The 13406-nt window shown below is 39.4% G+C and overlaps 1 long non-coding RNA gene across 7 annotated transcripts in view; it reads right to left on the bottom strand.

The window, feature by feature from the left end:
* LOC103693221 (uncharacterized) overlaps window positions 1-13267 on the bottom strand; it is a 160197-nt gene extending 146930 nt beyond the window's left edge. For 4 of the 7 annotated variants that reach the window (XR_010057630.1, XR_010057631.1, XR_010057628.1 and 1 more), the window contains exon 1: window positions 8181-13248. This is a non-coding gene — a long non-coding RNA (uncharacterized LOC103693221). Of the gene's footprint in view, window positions 1-8180 lie in introns of all 7 variants that reach the window. The other 3 variants (XR_005493500.2, XR_005493504.2, XR_010057633.1) reach the window with 3 other exon arrangements.
* Between the last annotated feature and the right edge of the window lie 139 nt (window positions 13268-13406).

The raw sequence follows: 13406 nt of genomic DNA, 5'->3' as shown, positions 1-13406 counted from the left end.
GGAAAGATGGCATCCAAAAGAAAAAGAGAAAAGTGTCACCGAATGAGAGCTGGAAGCTTAGTTGGAAAAGCAAATCTCTTTTATCCATTCTCAATTTACAGGAAACTAAGAAGAAATTAGGTCGAACTAAGGTTGTAACAAAACCAGATACAGGTTAACTATAGAAGAATTTCTTCTAGTCAAATCATAGGAAGACAGGTAAGTTTATCTCAGAGGAAAATGGTAATTTCATATTCCAATTTTCTGTTACCCAAAATATTTAGAGTATAATCAATACCTATGAGACTTGTGAAGAAATTTATAGTTAAGAGGTGAAACAGACTGTAAAGAAGACCTGGAAGATAGGAGTAGTCAGAGACAGACTTTGAAATAATGGTGTTGAGCAAGTCAAGGAAGCAGTGGTGAAGGTGAATGATGGCTTGTGTAGGTGAGAAATCTTATCAGGAGAATATACACCGTAAATTAACAAAATGCAACTTCAAGATATGAAAATACTGCATAATACACACCCAAAGTTGATTTGATAAAGTTAAGTGAGGTCTAGACAAAGAAGAGAACACAAAAAATATTGTAAGATTAAAGGTCAGAAGACATCAGGACAGGTTGGTAAAAACTATACAAAAGGTCAGTAGACATGGAAGACAGGTTGGTAAGATACTATTTCGTAGAAAATTGTATCTGGAAATTGTTGGACAATATCAACTGGTTATTTGTGTGTAACTAGATTTTCACAGACAGGAGGGAAGGAGAAAACAGTTCTGATTGTTTATAGATGAACAGCAACTCTACAAACGTATGCTTTTAAAAATGTTAGAATAGCATAACTAGATACGATGTTATTAGGTGATTCTTAATTCAGTCGAGTTATCAACCAAAATCATGGACACACCATGTTTCTGCTTGCAATCACAGGACCCTAATTAGGAAACATGTAATGTGCAAACGGGATATTGTGGAAACTGGCAAAGCAAAACTGGGAACACTAAATTATTGAAAGTAATTTCTGGTTTAGTATTTCAAATTCATATAGAAAAAATTGCATTAAATTCCTGAGAGACATTAAAACTAGAAACAATGGGTACTTCATCACACCATGTCAATGCTAACCCTTAAAGGAACTCCATAACTAAAACAGAAGCATAGAGAAGGGGGAGTAAAGGATCAAATTCTCATGCTAGAAATGTATTTGATATTGCCAAATAATCGGAAGAAAGCAGATATATAAGTACAGATGTCATTGATGACAATGAGGACCAAGAGCAGAAAGGACACTAAATTTGCTGCATAGTTGACTCAGAACAGAGACGCTGTAGGGAGATGTATGGGATGATAGGTGTTCTCTTCTACTTGTCGCTGTAGTTAACAGTCATATAAAATCCCTGTTCTTTCTACTCCATGTCATATTACAACAATAAGTAAATAATATCAGGGATAAATAATACTGAGTAAGACAATTAGTAGAAACACCCTGATTTTAGCTAATGTAAAATTGCGCATCCTGTAGAGTTCCTGACTTCAAATACACTAAAGATAACAATAAGCCAACTGACAGCATGTGAAAGCGGTGGGTAATTAAGTGATGAGAAATAACGTAGAAGATTGGTGATAGCTCTTAAATCCAGAATTATTCCAAACTTACCTATTGTTTAAGAAAATTATAGTCAAACTAGTTAACACTCACCATCATCAAATAACATATTCTATTTAAAATCGAATGTTAATTATTACAAGAGTTATAATACCAAATACAAACTTCAAAAATGTAGGCAGAAGAAATAATGTGAAAAGTAAAATGAAGGTCATGTGAGAAGATGTACCCAGCAGAATTATTTGTGAGAACTACTAGCTGTATGATTCAAGAGAGGAAGTCAATATCAAAATGCAGAAAATTTTAGACAAAATAAATACCACACAAAAATTAAGGAAACTATCATATATGTATGTATGTATGTACATATGTATGTATGTATGTGTATATATGTATGTCTATATATATTTACACTCACAAGATATATAATCTCAATATAAATTAAGTGAAGGACAGTTATAGGAAGAAAATCATTTGTAACTTTTCTAATAATGCCCAAAACCTTGGAATATACAATTAGGGAAGAAAGAAAAGATACCATGTATCTGGTAATCTAAATGCATTTCCTTAATAACCAATGCAAAAAAAGAATATCATGCAGGAATTTTGAAGAATGTAATGATAATAATTTTATTACATAAGAACCCGTGGTATCAATGAAAGTAGCATTAGAAAAATATGCTTTCAAAACTGATTTACAAAAGGCAAGGACGACTAAGGAGATTAAGGAAAAGAACTCTAACCTGCGCTGGCTGGTTTTATGCCAACCTGAAACAAGCTTGCCTCGGTTTGGAATAGAGAACCTCATCTGAGAAAGTGCTCCAACTAGACTGGCCTGTGAGCACGCTTGTGTGACATTTTCTTGATTGATGGTTAGTGGGGTAGGCCTCAGCTCACTGTGTGCATGCCACCACTGGGTTGGTGGTTCTGGGGTCTGGAAGAAAGCAGGCCAAGAAATCCATGGAGACCAAGACAGAAACCAGCACCCTCCATAACTTCTGTTTCAGCTCCTGCCTCCAGCTTCCTCTTAGAGTAATTGCCTTGACTCCTCTCAGTGAAGGAGTAGGACCTGAGAGTTGTGAGTTGAAATAAACCCCTTCCTCCCCAGTTGCTGTTGACACGTGTTTTATCGCATCAATTGAAACTCTGACTAAAGCATAGCTATCATGGTATAAAGCAAAACACAGCAACGAGCTTAAGGATAGATTTTTGTCTGCTGGTGAAAGACACTGACTGAGTTCTGTCCAGACTGGACGGAGGCATGACGTGGCCACTGCCATTTGCAATGCAAATGGTCCATCACTTCTGGGTGGCCATCTTACTATGAACTTTAGTATTTTCCAACTGGCATGAATATGAGAATGTTTTATTTGAGGGAAAAATATCACACAAATATACAAAAATGCTGAACTCTGGATGAGGACAAAAAGACAACCCTAATGTCAGAAATAAAAAAAAAAATCATGGTGATGATGTAAGGCTGATATAAGTATTCAGTCATTTAAAATTAATATGAACAACTCTTACAGTCATGAACTCTGTTCAAAATGTAATACAGAAATAAAACCAGGGGAAAATATATCATACCTAGTTCTATATAGAGAAAGATAAATCCATTATACACACATGATAGATGCTCCTGCATAAAGTCTAAGTGAAGAGTACATAGTCAGAAGTAGATCTAATTATTCTGCTCTTTCCAAAAACCAGAGTCCGCAGAACAAGACCAACAGGGTTTACAGGATTGTTAACGTTTGTCACTGTGGTTACAGGTGTGCTCTCTACCCATGCCCATGCAGGCTGCCTATGCACATTTATGATTCTGTGAAGAGATACAGCTTGTGTTCCTGAAGGAAGTCACACAGGCTAGATATATTTTATCTCAGAGAAAAGAAGGGGATTCTCTACTTAATGATTCCTACCATCCTTGAAATGTTTGCCCCTGTATGTTTTTGTATAGGTTTTGTATGGGAGTATTCCAAATCAGAGTCTAGCTTCAGAGTACTTGATGGCTGAGGTATAGATTATCATCTAACTTCTTAACTAACCAAACTCTTTGTACTGAACAAACCTGCAAGTTAAACTGAGGAATGAGGGCGGACACCTTGGACAACTGGGAGCAGAACTGATGATTCAAGTCCCATTGGTACTGCCATGCCATTGATAGTCTCTCTAATACTGTACGCACTTTCAAGAGAACCTAGAGCTCCACTATCATCCACGAACCTGACCTCTCTCTTTTCCAATTAGTGTGCCCGGAGGCTTGAAATCTCAGTCTTTGTCCATTTTATGTATGGTTTGTTTGGGGAATTTTAATATAAACCCAGTGGATGCTGGGATTGGGGTGGCCAGTAAAGGAAACCAGTGTATCTTCTCTGGGTGGGGTGAGGAAAACAAAAGGCAGGGAGGAAATAGAACAAAGGCTTACATAGCTTCAGTATTCCAAAAGGGAACCATTGTGGTTTGTCTTTAAGGTCTCTGAAGAATGAGAAGCTCTCTCCAGCTGATAACCACTTGCTAGGGAATATGTAGTTCTCCCCAAGGGAATCTCAATTAGAGAAACAAACTGCTTGTAGGGGTAAGCCCAGTACCGATGGCCAACAAAAAATGAACTCAATACCATCTTCAAAGATCACTGTCCCATAATGTTGAGGTTTTCTCTCCCTGCCCCTCTCACTTCCTTTCTCCCTCCTGCTCTCCCTCCCTTCTTCTCCCCCCTCTCAATTTAATTTAATTTAATTTTTAATTTTAATATTTTATTTTACTTTTTACCCTACAGGTTCTATGGCCTCCAGTTTTGTGCTTTTATGGGATTCCTGAGTGTGTAAATAAGTGGGTCTCTGCATCTCTTTCTGTTTCTTGTACTTTTGTTGGCTTTCTTCCTTGTTTGTTTCCTCCTATTACAATTTGTTTTGTCTTCATTTCATTTTTTTATTATCACTTAGATGCCTGTTTATTGTTTTTAATTAAATTAAAAAATTTGGGGGGAATGGTTCTTGGGACATGATTTCACCGTGTAGCCCCTGGCTGTCCTGGAACTCACTCTGTAGTCTAGGATGCCCTTGAACTCAGAAATCCACCTGCCTCTCAAGTACTGAGATAAAAGGTGTGTACCACCATGGCCTGGCTCTCCTGCTTTGTCTTTTGTTTGTTTGTTTGTTTCATTTTTTGCCTTTTTTTTTAAAAAGAAGAGACAGAATAAGAATGGATGGGAGGGAAAGTAGAGAAAGTGGGGGCATAGAGGGAGGGGAAACCATAATTATAATATATTGTATAGAAAAACATTTTCAATAAAACATAAGATTTTTCCAAAATCACAATCTGAATTGAAGTGCTAACATAATCTTGAAATGTGAAAACATCCATAACTAGTGCTGAGCTGCACTGAGAACCGAGACACAAGTGAAGGTGTGAGGTGGTCTAGAAAGTTCTAGATAATGCCAGTCATCAATTTCGGAAATCAGGAAAGATTTTCTTTGTGACTCATTGGATCCCCATATCAATGCAGCAGATCTTGATCATCCAAAAGGAGTTAAGACAGATAAAACCACTGAAAGTTTCTGCCGACAAATAAATATGGGAGTAAAACTGTGGACCCCCCTCCAAGCAGCCTATGTCTGTAGTTCATCCATGTATTAAGAGCCTTTCTCTACTTCTGCCTGTTTGTCTTGAAGTGACATGATTCATGTGAGGTCATTCTTGCTATGGTTTATCTTTATAGGCTCGGGTGAATCAACCATTGACCTACTATCAGGTCTTCTAAGACTCTGAAACAAATACCCAGGGCAATACCAGCAATTTGGGGGTGTCATGTTCCTAGTGATGGCTCTATGTAGGCCACAGAATAATATAAAATAGCAGGCTAAGGAGACTTGATAAGACACTTCACTATTAACAGTCTCAGTGGAAATTAACCCAACCACTAGCATATCCATCAGGAGGACATATGCACCATCGGGACAAGGGCTCACTTCTCAACATAAAAGTCAAACTGAAGACTGCTACCAATATGGAGTCCTTATCAGAAGACAACCCAGTAGCTCTCAATGAACACTGGCCAAGATGACAAATAACATGAAAAATCAGGATTGCATGTACCTACAGCGGAATATGAGGAATATGATGCTTCACGCTATCTCTTGACATAGCATGCAAAGGCATGTTGAATAAAGTAAGTTATAACTTTAAAGGACATAATGAAAGGAAGATATCCAGCAAAAGCCTATGCTGCCACCACCACTGGTGGCTCAGGCTGGTCATTTAACAAGAGACCACAGAGCCCTAGTTGGGGAAAGTTAACCTTTGCTTTGTTAACCAATTCTCCACTTCTTCTCTAATGTTGAAAAAAGATGTCCAGCCCGTCCTTGCCTTCTCTACTTAGCAAGACTTCGGCCTGCAACGGTTTGTGGATGAACGTTTTCCCCAGTAGTGACTTTAGTGACTAAAATAAGGTAAGCGAAGGAAACTACCCAGTGCTTCAGAAGAAAAGGGCACTCAGAGGGAGTGAAGCAGGGTGTGGGTCAGGACCGTGAGGAGGCAGCACACACAGGGATGGGGAAACAGGAAATCATGCATCGGCCTGGTTTCCCTCTGTCAGAGGGATTTCTGACACAGAGACATGTTATTTCACCACAGTTCAGAGCATTGTAAAGAGCCAGCTCCACCTTACAGACTTGGAATCAATTTTTTATCCCACTTTTCATGTCTGATAAGTTTATTTTTTCTCCTTTAAGAAACCTACAATAGAAAAAAAGTGAATTAACAAGAAGAGGGAGAGGGAAAAAAAAACTTTCCAAAGCAATTACTTCAGAAATTCTTTTCTTATGGTGGCCTGAGATTTTTTTTTTTTTTAGTTTTTGTTTAATTAGGTTTTAAATCTTTCCTTTCTTAATTACTTTTTTTTGTATTAACACCTAAATATACTTCTATTCAGAGCACAAACATACAGTGATAACAATTAGCAGAATAATTACACTCTTTCTGTCAGTGTAACCTCATGGCACAGAAAGTATTACAAATCCATTTTAAAACATATTAAATGTTCATATTAATGAGGATAATAGAGAACAAGTACCAGCAAACTAAATATTGTTAATGATTTTGAGCTATTAAATTCATTACCATTTTCTTTCATAATAAAGTGGTTACTTGCTAATTAGACCTTTTTTAACTCATCATTATTGAATTCATTACATTGTGTGCCGTTAACCCTTGGAGGTCTGTGGGTGTGTGCACACAATTAGAATGGTTTCAATACTGTACTGAGGAGACATAGGGAGTCCTCGTGGCTTCTTTAGCCGTTGTTGCCTATACATCCCTTAAGTTCATCTCTTTGGTAGAACATATTTGGTAGCTTCCTGGCTGTCACCCTCTGTCCTCCATCACACATAGAAGCCACCTGACTTTATTAAAGCTATTACCTTCAGTATTAAGAATAAAAGTACATCCCACTTCTTCCACTATGAAAATTTGACTACAATATTTCATAAAAAAAATAGACTAAAGCAAATAGCCAGTAACTTAAGTGGTTTTAGTGCAGACTAGGAAAAAAATCCCCCAAAATGAATTATCTGCAAATACAAGGTCAAGTGAAAAAATAGTATTGATCTGTACAAGAATTATAGTTTCATAATCTGAGTAATTTTTCTGACATACTAGTAACGTTTCTGTTGTTTGTCTCATACCAGCATATTTGTTCAGTCAGGTGTATGCGTGTATTCAAGTGTTCATGTGTATGTATATATATATATATATGTATATATATATAATGTATAGACACATATATGATGCACACATGAGCATATACTCACACATATTTTAAACATTGACCTGCTCTGACCTGCTACTTTCTTATAGTACACTCACTGTCTGAATATTTTCACTGTTTTATTTAGAGAAAATGTTTACATTTGGCTATGGCTGTAAAATTGAGAGGAAGGGAAATATTAACAAGAAATGGATTTTTGTCCATGGAGATGTTTATGGCTAAAATCTAATCCATTGTCTTTCATAGCAATGAGTTCCATCTGTAAACAAAATTCAGGTTAACACATGAATCTTCCCAGCAGAAATAAATCTCTGGGGTGTGTGTGTGTGTGTGTGTGTGTGTGTGTGTGTGTGTGTGTCACAGTGTGGTGTGTTTATGCATGTGCACATGAACATAGCACACACATTCCATATAATCTAGGGGAAATGACTGGCCTGGTACTGGGTGAGTGACAGACAGGACAGACTGGACATGGATATGAATCAGCCAACAGACAGAAGATGGAAGAGAGCTCACTGTGGCAGCTCGTGTCTAAGGTGACCTCCATTACTCCTTCCCGCTTTGTCCCTATATGCCATTGTTCCTGTGAGAAGTAACCCATTTCTCCCCTTCCCTTAAATATATAGGCCTGTCACTTGTGTATTATTTAACTCATTAACTAGTCCTGAAATGATTTTCCCAATGACCCAAGTTATAGGAAGCTTCACAGCTTCCCCTAGACTTCTGGTTAACTCTTGTTGCAGGAGAAATCCAGTCCCCAAGCAGAAAATAAAAATCTTTCTGCCTCATTATCTGTAAGTGCAGCTTCTCTATGTGAAAACTTACTTTTAAGGAGTACTATCACATTGGCTGACCCTTTCCCAAGCACTTCGCACTGGTCCTGAGGAAGAGCCTTTTGTGGACACCGATCTGCGCTTCTGCTCTACGGGCCAAAGTGGAGGGTTCTAAATAAGACATAGCCATATGGTGCTAATTGGGTTGAGAACAAAAAACTGTCTTAGCAGTAACTAACTAGAATTTTGCCCATGGTCTAGGTGCAGATTTTGAACAACTTATTCTTGAATATATCCAAATCTTCCCCTTCTTCACCTGGAAATTCAAACAACAGTTTTCAAAGCCACAGGAATTGCAGGGCAACTGAGAAACACCATTGACACACAGCTGTACCAGGGAGTCGCTTTTGCTTGGCGAAAGCTGCATTGGAAGCTATGAAATACAACAGTCTATCAGGTCTAATGTTTTTACAGAGCTGTGCTTGTAACAGATACTGTTGTCTTTACAGCCCACTTCCTTTGTGACAGGCACTGCAGGAACTCGACAGAGACAACAGAAGGTCAAAGAGGACTGAAGATTCACTCAGAGTCACACAGCCAGTCAGATTTAAGCCCAGACACGGGCTAGGTCAAATGTACTTTTCAGTACATACTCCTGAGTGTCTGCCTGCAATGAGTTTTATGGGAACCCTACAGTAGCATCACTTCTACCCCAGCTCTGACACTTAAGAGAAGACTGTGTCTCTAGGATAGACGAATCCTTCCTCTTTTTCATTTTCTGTTTTTGTAGCATTGACACAGGTTTATAATATCTCCCTTAAACTCAATGGGATGTAAAAGCACATTGTAAATTTTTAAAATAAATTTTCCTGAGAACTCAATGTGCTAATGGACTCACATACATGTGTGCACAAGGTAAAATTTTAAAGCACTGTACTGCGAATGACAATACGATAGCATCCTAGATTTTACTATGTCAGAAAAAAATATTTGATTTTGAGTTGAAATGAGGAGTTAAATGGGAAAAGAGAAAATTAGCATGGAGGATAAGCAGAAGAAATTCAATTGGTGTGGGGGAGAAGTTAGATGTATTTTTTTGAAAAAAATCAAAAATTATTCAAGTAGGTTAATGAGGACAGAGAAGGAAAAGTCAGGAACATGGAGAAGTCACTGGGGAGGGATTCTCAGAGGAAGCATTAGCATAGGATTTCTGAACAGGTGCTTAGCAACAAAAGGGCACTGGTACTAAGAAAGAGGGTCAAAGAAGTATGCTTCAAAAGGAAGGCACACAGACGTGGTGCATGATGGTTGGCACGTGAGAAGCCAGAGTCCATTATGTGTTACTCCCTCTGTTCCTCTGTTCTGTTTCCCTTTATTCCATTAGCCCTTACACATTCCTGCAAGTAACCAAACCTTCGTTTGTCTTGCTAGGAGTCTGTGCATTGGATTTCAGTGAGAAAAATCCCTGAGCAGCAACACTTCTTTGGTAGAAGCTCTCCATGGAGGCTGAGCACACATATGCACTGGCTTGCACGCTCTTCCACCAGCTCCAATTACCGAGTCTCAAATGAGTAATGACTTTCGTCTACGGCTTTTCTTCCGCGAGTAGACTTTATGTGCAGTTTACTGAGTAGTATATTTTACCGAATAATTTTATAAACATGCATTGTTTTATTTCTCACTTTAATTACATAACGATATAAAGAATCTCTGTTTGTAGGAAAGCCCAATTTTGAATTTGCATTAGGGTAAAACCTAATCTCCTAAGTAATACTCTGTGCTTATAATGCTTAGAAAATTGAGTGTAAACGTGGATACACTGAGTAGCCCCTTTTCCCTTTCCTATTTTCCCTTTGTTAAAGAATTGATGCACAAGAAAATATGAAAGTAAAGAAAGACTTGGGTTTTGCAAATCAATATACTGAAAGAATGTAGGTCAGGTTGCCAGTCTTTTGAACATGCTAAATGTCTCTCACAATTACTTTTTAAAGGATCTAGGGCAGGAGTTCTGTCCCTCTGTGCCTGCCCTGATAAAAGGTGAGCAACTCTAAATCAAGATGGCTGACTGAACAAACAGCTTTCCTCTTCTCTCCCTTCAAATCCCATCAAAACAACAGAAGAAATATGAAAATAAATCCATATCCGTTGAAGCAAGCCCACCAGGTCCTAGACGAGTGCTTTGTTAGGAAATCTTGAAGATCTTCAGCATGTGAACTGGTAGATCAGAAAATACCACTAAATATAGGTAGCCATCCCCCGCTGGCTAAATAAAAGATGTCTCAGAAACATTTACTTCCGGTTTACTTTCTAAACATCTCTGAGAGTTGAACAGGCGTGGTTGGGAGAGGGGGCGGGTTTTTCACAGGGCAAGCAGTTGCTTATAAAGCTTCTGTGGACCCACAGTGCGCACACAGAGAGAACAGACAGGTGGGATAGTCGGATAGGCAGCCATGCACCTCATCTTTGGGGCTTGAGGGACTCTGTTGTCACTGTCTAGGCTCTAAATAACTTACACTCAGCTTCAGAGCTCTGCACCTTGATATTTAAATGAAGTTTAAGAACTTATTTACCCAGGCCACTTCCACACTCCCACTCGCCCCACTGTCCTTAAAGAGGCAACAGTCGTGGCAGTGGACTATGGCGCCACTGCGTTCTCTCGGTTCTTATTCATAAGAATCCCTTGTCTTCCTTCTTGCAGGTTTAGCATCAACACAACTCTTTTGACGTAAAATCCAATCTGAGGTATCCAAAGAGATCTGTTTTGTTTTGTTTTCCTTCCAAAACAACTACTTTGGCATTGTCTACACAAAGCCCTGAGGTTTCGTTTAAGAGAAGTAGATTTTTTTTCCCGCTTTACAAAATACACAGAGATGGAATGCTTTAAAATTGAGATCTGTTGGTTTTAAATATTTCATTCAAATAAAGGTCTAAAAATGATGTCGGAGTTGTTTCGTTTTGTGTTTCTAAACATTTACTCCAATGCCTTCGTGTCGTGCTTTTCGTTTCACTGCCTTGCTCGTGGTGAGAGCCTCGGGTTTTAAATGAAAAAGTAATTCTAACAGATAATCCAAGGTTTAGGCACTTCTGTATGGTAACCTTAAAGTCTATCCAAACATCTGTAAATTCTTTCGTTGTCTTAAAATTGACTTACTCCATTTGAAAATACCATCCTCTCTGAGGATGATCTCTTAGTAAGATAGTTTTATCCTACTAAGGCAGCTGACTCCCTACCAGAACCTTGCACCAGGGCAGCCTAAGGTCAAGAAAGACAGATATGAGGCACAAGATAGATATTCAGCTGACACTAATGCTCAGCCCTCTGGGTGGCTGCTGAGGGGTTGTCTTTGCGATGAGGACATATTCAGCATGTGCGTGTCTGGATGTATATGGGAGGGGATTTGTGTAGGCAGCTCCTTCTGTGCAACATTATAAACACAGCCTATTATCTTTCGACTTTCCCATTCCTAGTTCCTTTTCCCCCTCTAATGAATGATTCATGTATTAATAATGGTAAAAATAATACTTGGCAATTATAGTATGCTCTTTTTCTCCCCGGGGTGCTCAGTGGACATTAAGTACATAATCATTTTTTCATTCAGACTGTCCTGGGGGGCAGTTGGGAGGCTTACTGCTGGGGATATCAGCTTTATATTATCCTTGTTCTGAAAACACACATTTTTGTGCAAATGCCAATTTTCTGCATTCTTTAGGGGAAGGCCAAAGATGGCTCTGAATTGTGAGAACTAGGAAGCTGCAGCAACGTGCACTGTTCAAGGTCATTGGTTCCTGGAATCTTCAGGTTAACAGGAATATGGGCAGACCCATTCGATCTCCATACTCTGATGTTTGACCTGTGTGTGTTAGAGTGCTTAGACCTCAGTTCAGAGCTTCTCTGTTCCCTTTCTGTCCTTCTCATTTTATTATTCTTAACATCACCTACTAATACAGATTTAAATGCTGTGTCTTTGTTGGATATTATTAAATACTCCCTAGTTCTCTTCTATTATGACTGCTGCCTTTAACTTCCTGGTTAACATTCGTTTCTCCCACCCATCACTCTCTTACTTTGTTAGTCCCTTCCCCTGTCTTCCCTGTTTCAGGAAAGGCACTGCTGTGAATGTTGGCCATTCCTTCTTCAACTCATATTCTACCTCTAACTTTAAGGTGATGGCGTTAGGAGATGAAGTATTTGGAAGGCCCCATAGGGAAGAAAGGAGCTGCCACACCCTTTCCTTCACAGGAGGACACAAGAAGATGACAACTTTTGACAAATCATAGAATGTGCCCTTACCAAATGCCAAAGCTCCTGGGACTTTTATGTCTTTCTTAGCCCCCAGAACGCTGAGGGACTGCTTTGTGTTGTTCATAAGGTACCAGCTTCTAGTGTTATGTTATAGTAGCACCAGTTATCTCAAGCACACACCAGCGTTTGTCTAATTTAGGCATCTCCTTGCTCTTCCTTTCCCCTTGCCTCCCTGACATTTATTCAAGTCCTATTCGTTGTACCTCCAGCGTGGGTACCTGCCATTCCCATCTTCCTGGACTTCGGCAGCTATAGATAACTGTTCTCTCTGGTCATTTCCTCCCGTTCAGTAATCCATTTTCATAGGAGCTATAATAAATGTCATGTATGATGTTTTCTTCCTAAAGTTACCCTCAAAACACACGGCCAAGCCCTTCGCGGTCTTTCTAATCTCAACCCTCCTCCATTCTGTATGGAAACAGAACCAAAGAGGATGGGGCGGGGGTGAGAGGTGATGGAGTCACTCGATGAACCATGGGAACCGAACTCCAGAGATCAGCATCAAGGTGCAGATCTGAGTTCATTACACAGTACAGTGTTTAAGCCAATCCCAAGCCTTTAAATCCTCCGCCAATCATATCTCCTCATGCCGCCACCTTGCTCCAATAAGAGCTCTTCCTGATGAGGCTGCTTAGAAGGAGTGGGTGGGAGAGCAATATAACCTATTAGGCCTTCTGTGAAGACTGGAGAAGCAACCTCTGCCCTACCTCCATTCCTTTTGCTGTGTCTCTGGTGTTCTGGGAGCCATCTTAGATCTAATGTCATATAAGGCCGATCAGGACTCTTCCAGGAGTCTCGGCAGCCTGTGACGCCTCACTCCTCATCCCACATCTTACATCACAAGGGCAATCTCCACCCCCCACCACCACACACCTCTGCGCACTGCACAGAATGCACACTGACAATATCTGTGTTTATGACAAATCTATTGGCTTTTATTCTTTCTTCTGCTGTGATCCCCTCTTCCATGCCGTT

Source organism: Rattus norvegicus, chromosome 14 (genome assembly GCF_036323735.1).
Source record: "Rattus norvegicus strain BN/NHsdMcwi chromosome 14, GRCr8, whole genome shotgun sequence".
Lineage (NCBI taxonomy): Eukaryota > Metazoa > Chordata > Mammalia > Rodentia > Muridae > Rattus > Rattus norvegicus.
This window is presented reverse-complemented; position numbering and strand designations above follow the sequence as displayed.